Consider the following 6,200-nt stretch of genomic DNA (forward strand, 5'->3'; position numbering starts at 1 on the left):
CAAGCACCAAACAGCAGACATACAGTTAGTGGCTAGCTGGTGGATAAAGTGGGGAATTTAGCAGCTAAAGAGCCAGATGTTTTGCTAGGATATGGTGAGGGCCAATAAAGAGGTGACCAGAAACACAACTTCAAATGAATCCTAATGTTGTCATGGCTGTTAACAACAGCAGGACCTGCAGATAAAGTGTCAAAGATGACATTAGAAGGAGGTAGATATGTTGGATAGTGGAGAAACGGGTACAGTGACATATGGTGCACTGTGGCACAGAGAATGCTAACAGATCAATTGTTGTTCCACTTTGTTAAAATCATAGTAGATTCCTATTTAACTAAAATAATGAACACTTAACCTCAGTAAAATGTCAGAAAGACTGATAAAGTAAGTGCTCACTGAAAGATTGCATTCAGTTAGTGGAACCGCTATTAGCCCACAGGTCCAACAAGAGGGGGAGGCCAAAGGGTTCCCCCTGGTAAGACCTGATAACGCAAAAAACTCTTTTTTAATTTCTGTTGTTATTTGGGTCTCAATATCAGAAATATTTCTGGAATATTTCAGGAAATTCTCAAGATTAAAAGTAGTTTTAAGCTTTTTTTGACACATTATTTGATTTCTCATAAAATCTGTTGAATTCTGGTTAAAATGAACTTGAGCACTGACCCTCACCACATCTTCACGCAGGACTACTTGTATCCCACACACGGTGTGCATGTTCATAAACAAATTTCTTGCAAACATCATTGACAGTAATACTCCTTGCCACCTGGTGCTTAAGCCTGGGTTTTATTATTCTTCGCTCCACTTCACACTTCAACACAAAGCATGTAATGTTGCATTGATTATATTGATTCTGGGAACTGTTGCAATGCAAAGATAAGCGCACATGCCTTGCAGTAAAAATGAGATTCTGATCCATCGAAGTCTTTAGTTTCCTGGCCTGATTGCTGGGAAGATCTTGCTTCATTTCACCTCTCTATTGAGGCAGGCACTGTATAAATAGGCACACTGGAAATAGACCTTCACTCTCAGAGGAGCCTCTCAGGAGAGCGCCTGGACCAATGGCCAGATTTCCAACACCGAAATATAGGCCAGAACATTACAGACATCTGCACTGTAATGATGTTTTGTGGAATCCCTTCACATTTTGGGAAGAAGTTGTAAACAGTTGTCTAAAATCTTTTGAATCCGCACGTCTGCCTGACTTTACAGCACTGTCTCATATAGTTAACTTAGATGTTTCAAAAAGAACTCTTCCTCCTGCAGCTAAAAACATTTATTCATTTACTATCCATTTACTCTCCCATGCCTCATTTACTGAGTGCCATGACGTCAATACCAGTTATCCTCAACAGTGTGCGTAGCTCTGTTTACTTGTTGTTCCTCATCCCTGTTGTGAATAATGTTGTCACAATTATGTTGTACATGAATGGACATGTTTTCCCCAAAGACCTCCATGTTCCCTACAAGGCGCTAATGAATGAAGATCTCACAATAGCTTTGCTTTTCTGTCAGATATCTGATGACTGTGCAGCTCCGGGGTATAACTTGCGAAAAATGAAACTCATTTTGTATTTTTGATGGCTTTAACAAACAGGCTGAGAAACTTATCACTTATCTCTCCTGGATAACTGCAACCTTGCATCTGAATGAGGGGTCTAAGAAGAAACTATCTACTATATAATCTTTGATTCAGAAGTACTTGTTTGCTTCTCATTACATAGCAATTCTGACTTGCACAGTGGCGGCACTTCAATAATAATAATGCTGCATCTTTACTGTGACTGTTGTACATTTGTGCTACAGCATGACATGTGTACCAGTATATTTCCCTGTAGCTGCTGCTCAGCTCTGTCTGGTCACCTCTGCTGTGTTTTAATGAAGCAGAATTGACCGTTTAGTTTTGCCCTTTTACGTGTTTTTCTGTTCTGGGTGTCATCGGACATTGGAATGGATAAGAAATACATATAAATAGATCCGGTCTCAGCAGAAGTAACCAAGTGTTAACAGATCGATTGTGTTCCTACCTGTTGCATATATCATGTTTTATATATCTGTGGGACTATATAGATCTTGGACTGTCTAAAACCTTGTGTAAGAGACTATACGGTGTAGTCCCCGAAGTACAGCGCAACAATTCATAAGCTGCTTTGAGTCTCCTCTCTGCGGCTTTGTGACACCTGGTACTTCTCTGTTTAACTTACAGCGGTGATAATTATAGTTTTTGGATACGTGTGACAGCGTACAAGCTGTAAACACCATACTGACATGTTATCACTTTATAAAGTTGATATGGTGAATGTGTTAGCAAACAGTTGCCTATGTACACATCAAGCAGACTCTCTGTTCATTCTCATTTTAGCTCCGCTTTGGTTTCCCCCAACTGCTGATTACTGGCTCTTTAGCTGCTAAATGCTCCATGTTCACCAGTTAGTCGCTAACTTTGTCGGAGGTTAGATTTCAACAACAAGCTGCGGGCTCTAAACCAAAATAATGAGCCGAAATCTCTTAAAACACTGTAGACATGAGGGAAACTGCAGAGTCGTGAAGTAATTCTCAGTGGGTTTGTCCCTAAAATCGACCCCTTTAACATTGCAGGTAGTTTTGATTGTTATTTGTTAGCATACAAATATTGATTAATGCAGCTTTAAAAGTGCTTTAGTCTAGGTAACCTCAGTCAACTCATCATCAGACTGTTTTATGGATCTAGGGGGAAACAGCTTGTCCAGATTAAATCCCCAGTAGTCACAGATTTTCTCAACAAGATGTTTCCTTTACTGGCAGGTTGGTAATATATATTTTTGATAAGTCATGCTCCACCCAGTATGTATGAATATTTTGAATGTAAAATGTTTTGCTGGATGGGTTTGAAAATGACTAAATATGGTCATTTATCCAGTATTTCACAATAAAAGGTCCCTATTTGAGGTGGAGAAGCACTGACAGTGCATGACTACATCTGCTATGAGCCATTACGTCATATTTGCACTTTTTGCCACTGTTAGACCATGACATTGGGACTGATCATTGAGTCAGATTCGTTTGCACTGTTCAAATAACACCGCCCACACACAGAGGGTGCACCATCCAAAGCACTGATCTGATACTGATACTGCGTGGTGGTTTTTTTAAATGCTAATTTTAGGCTGAATTTGCCAAATAATAAAATTGTTTTAAACAATGAATGGGATAGTTTTTAGCAGTGAATGGTGTAGCAAGGGCGCCATGCTGGCAGACAGAGAGAGAGAGAGAGAGAAAGGAAAACAGGAAAATCTCAGAGGAGTAAAATAGCTGCCGAAAGGAATCTAACCCAAATCTCCTTCATTTTTCCTCCCTTGAGTGGCACAGCACTTCAAGGGAAACTGATTTGCATGCAATTGTCTTCTGATTAAATCCTAATCTATTTTTACACCTCAGTGATGAGACAGTCTTTGTTACAAGTCCTCTTTTAAACAGAGGACTCACAGCACCAGTCCATACAGCTGAGGGGTGACAGCCAAAGCACGCCACCTGATGCAACTTCAGATGCTTCTGAACAATCCGCCATTACAAACTAGAGGTTATTACACAAGTTGCTTTAGATCAGGTGGTAGTTTGGATTGGTAATTAATTGTAGGCTTGGTGGTTTAAGGGTCTGTTTGTCAAATTGTCCTTGAGTAAAACATAAATCACAGTCTGGTTACTCTGCTTTTCATTGTCCTGTGGCATCCAAACTAAACTCTGGACACGCGTAATGGAGACAGTGGGTGGTAAGTTAAGTTAAATGTCCAGAGGACTGCTATATATAACACTTCATTGTCAAAATCAATCAGATTCTCTTTAATCTCCCTGGAAAAGAAATCAAATATCAAACTGTTGATGAAAGCATTAAGGACTATTATTATCCTCCCAGAGTAAATGATTCCAGATGTGGGACGATTACTGGGTTTAAATAAAGTAAATTTGTGGGCCAAGGTGAAAGAGCTCATTATCCTTCATCATTAGCGGTTTAGTCCAAGAGGTGGATCCCATAATTCTCAGCAGTCTCAGTGGCAATTAACTTTCCTGGGGTACAATCCACATGCTAATGGTTGTAGTTAAAGTATTTTCTGCTATGGTAAACGCAAGATGCCAGAGGGAAGTGTTCACCAGGCAGACGCGACAGACAACAGAATATATGTAGGCATGGGTCACAGGATGAAATACCTTTACATATGCCTCAAGAATGGTTCCCATAAAAACACCAGAAACTTTTATGTCTTTTTCATTCCAAAAGTTAAATCTCTTCCCTTTAAGATGTCCTTTTGCTGCCAAATTGTCACCCGAGTATCCAAATGCAGACAGCATTTTCTCCAGACAAGACCAGGCGTCTGTCTGCTAACGAGTTTTTAATTATGTGAGGATTAATTCTGCTGGGATCAAAGCCGACAGGCATGGATGGATCCCCCAAATATTCAGTTGTACAGTCCCACTGACAGAGGAACTCGTCGTTCACAAAGGGCCCACATTTTCAAATGGAAATGTAAACAAGAAAGTAATAATTCATTAGGATTTACAGACTATCTAGTTAATATACTGATACAGTACATAGACTGAAATAAGTTGAAGTTGTACTACGTGTACAGGCCTCATCAGCAGCATGTTAAAGAGATAATCTGTGGCTTTTCCTTAAGAGTGACTCAACACGCAGCCAGTTTATGAAAGATTTGACCTTTCCAACACACCTCTGGAAAAACCTCCTAGTACACAGAAAATTGGGTGATTTGTTTTTGTTTTTAAGGTTGCATTAGTTGATTTATTTAGGGGACACACAGAAAGTTAGTTGTTACTTTACACAATGCATTTTATTATGAAGTCCAGCTCCCTCAATGGTTCCTTTCAACAACTCAAAAGCCTCCATTCATGTCTCATGTTCTGTGTTAGAGGGTCTGTAAACGATCGTCTCGACCACCAGCATCTCACATCAAAACGAATGCTTTATTGGCCACACATCTATTCCACTCTCTTCACCTTCTAGTGCCTAACTTTGTCTGCCTGTCATGTGATGTTGGGAATGTAGTGCACATCTGGTATTTCATTGTTTTGTTTTTTTTTGTTTCTGAAAACAGCTGCATGCAGCGACTGGGCACGCGGTTGAGCGCTGAAACCAAAGCAAATGGTAAATGTGCCATTTTAAAATCAAAGCAATAAGCTAAAATACACAGGTGTATAGTTCCCTGACAGTGTGATCCACCTCTTTGACATTAAACATCCTCATTTGATTCATTTTAAGTTAAAAACAAAATTAAATTCATTGATAAACACAGGAGAAATTTCATGGAAATTTCACTTTCACTTCTCACACAGAGGTCAATATGCTCTGCAGTTACATTTCTGTTTCACAACTGTCCTTGAACAAATGTACACATGGTCAGCACAGCTCCTACACACTGATATCAGTGTGGACAGGACCAAACATCAGGATGATTGAGCACTTATTATCTGGCCCTGCATCACTAACTGTTAAAGGTGGCAGTGTCACCTCCTCTATACATTTAGAGCTATCAAAAAACCATTTGCTGGGAGCTGTCTTCCATTTCACTGCATTAGTATCCTAACAGTGACACCACCACAAGGCTTAAAGAATATTAATGACACTGCACATTTACAAAAGCTCTAGATATTTTTGTTCATTTTTAAGTGTATAGTTCTTTGCTCAACTCCATTCTTCCCTCCTCTCAGCTGTCTTGCCTCCACCAGTCACAAGTTCAACAAGCAACAAGGTGGTTTTATTTCAAGCACAGCACAAAGGTCTGACTGGAGAGGAACGGTTGTCTTGGCAGGATTTCAATTTAATTATCCATCCAGATTTTGCTTTGTGCATGTGTGTAAAAATGGATGTTGTTCATATTAATGTAAATTTAGACTATGTCCTCTTTAAAGATCCCTCAACAAATATTTTTATGAGTACAAGGAAATTAATTAATTAATTAATTGTTAATACTGTCATACCTTCCACAGGACCTTCTTTGCATGAAAAACAAGTATAAACTGAGCCGGCTCCCCTGATAGACAGACCTTTGGGAGATTTGAATAATGTCTCAATTTCTGTGCTTTTTGTCAGGCTGAAGATTCACTCGTTCTCCAGTAAATAATTATTCAGTGTAAACTGGAATTAGACATGCTTCTGAGCGTCCTATATTTAGAAAATGTCTTTCCATATTCCCAATTCACTGAGCTATAAT

The sequence above is a fragment of the Seriola dumerili genome, unplaced genomic scaffold (genome assembly GCF_002260705.1).
Source record: "Seriola dumerili isolate Sdu_G_001 unplaced genomic scaffold, Sdu_1.0 BDQW01000161.1, whole genome shotgun sequence".
Taxonomy (NCBI): Eukaryota; Metazoa; Chordata; class Actinopteri; order Carangiformes; family Carangidae; genus Seriola; species Seriola dumerili.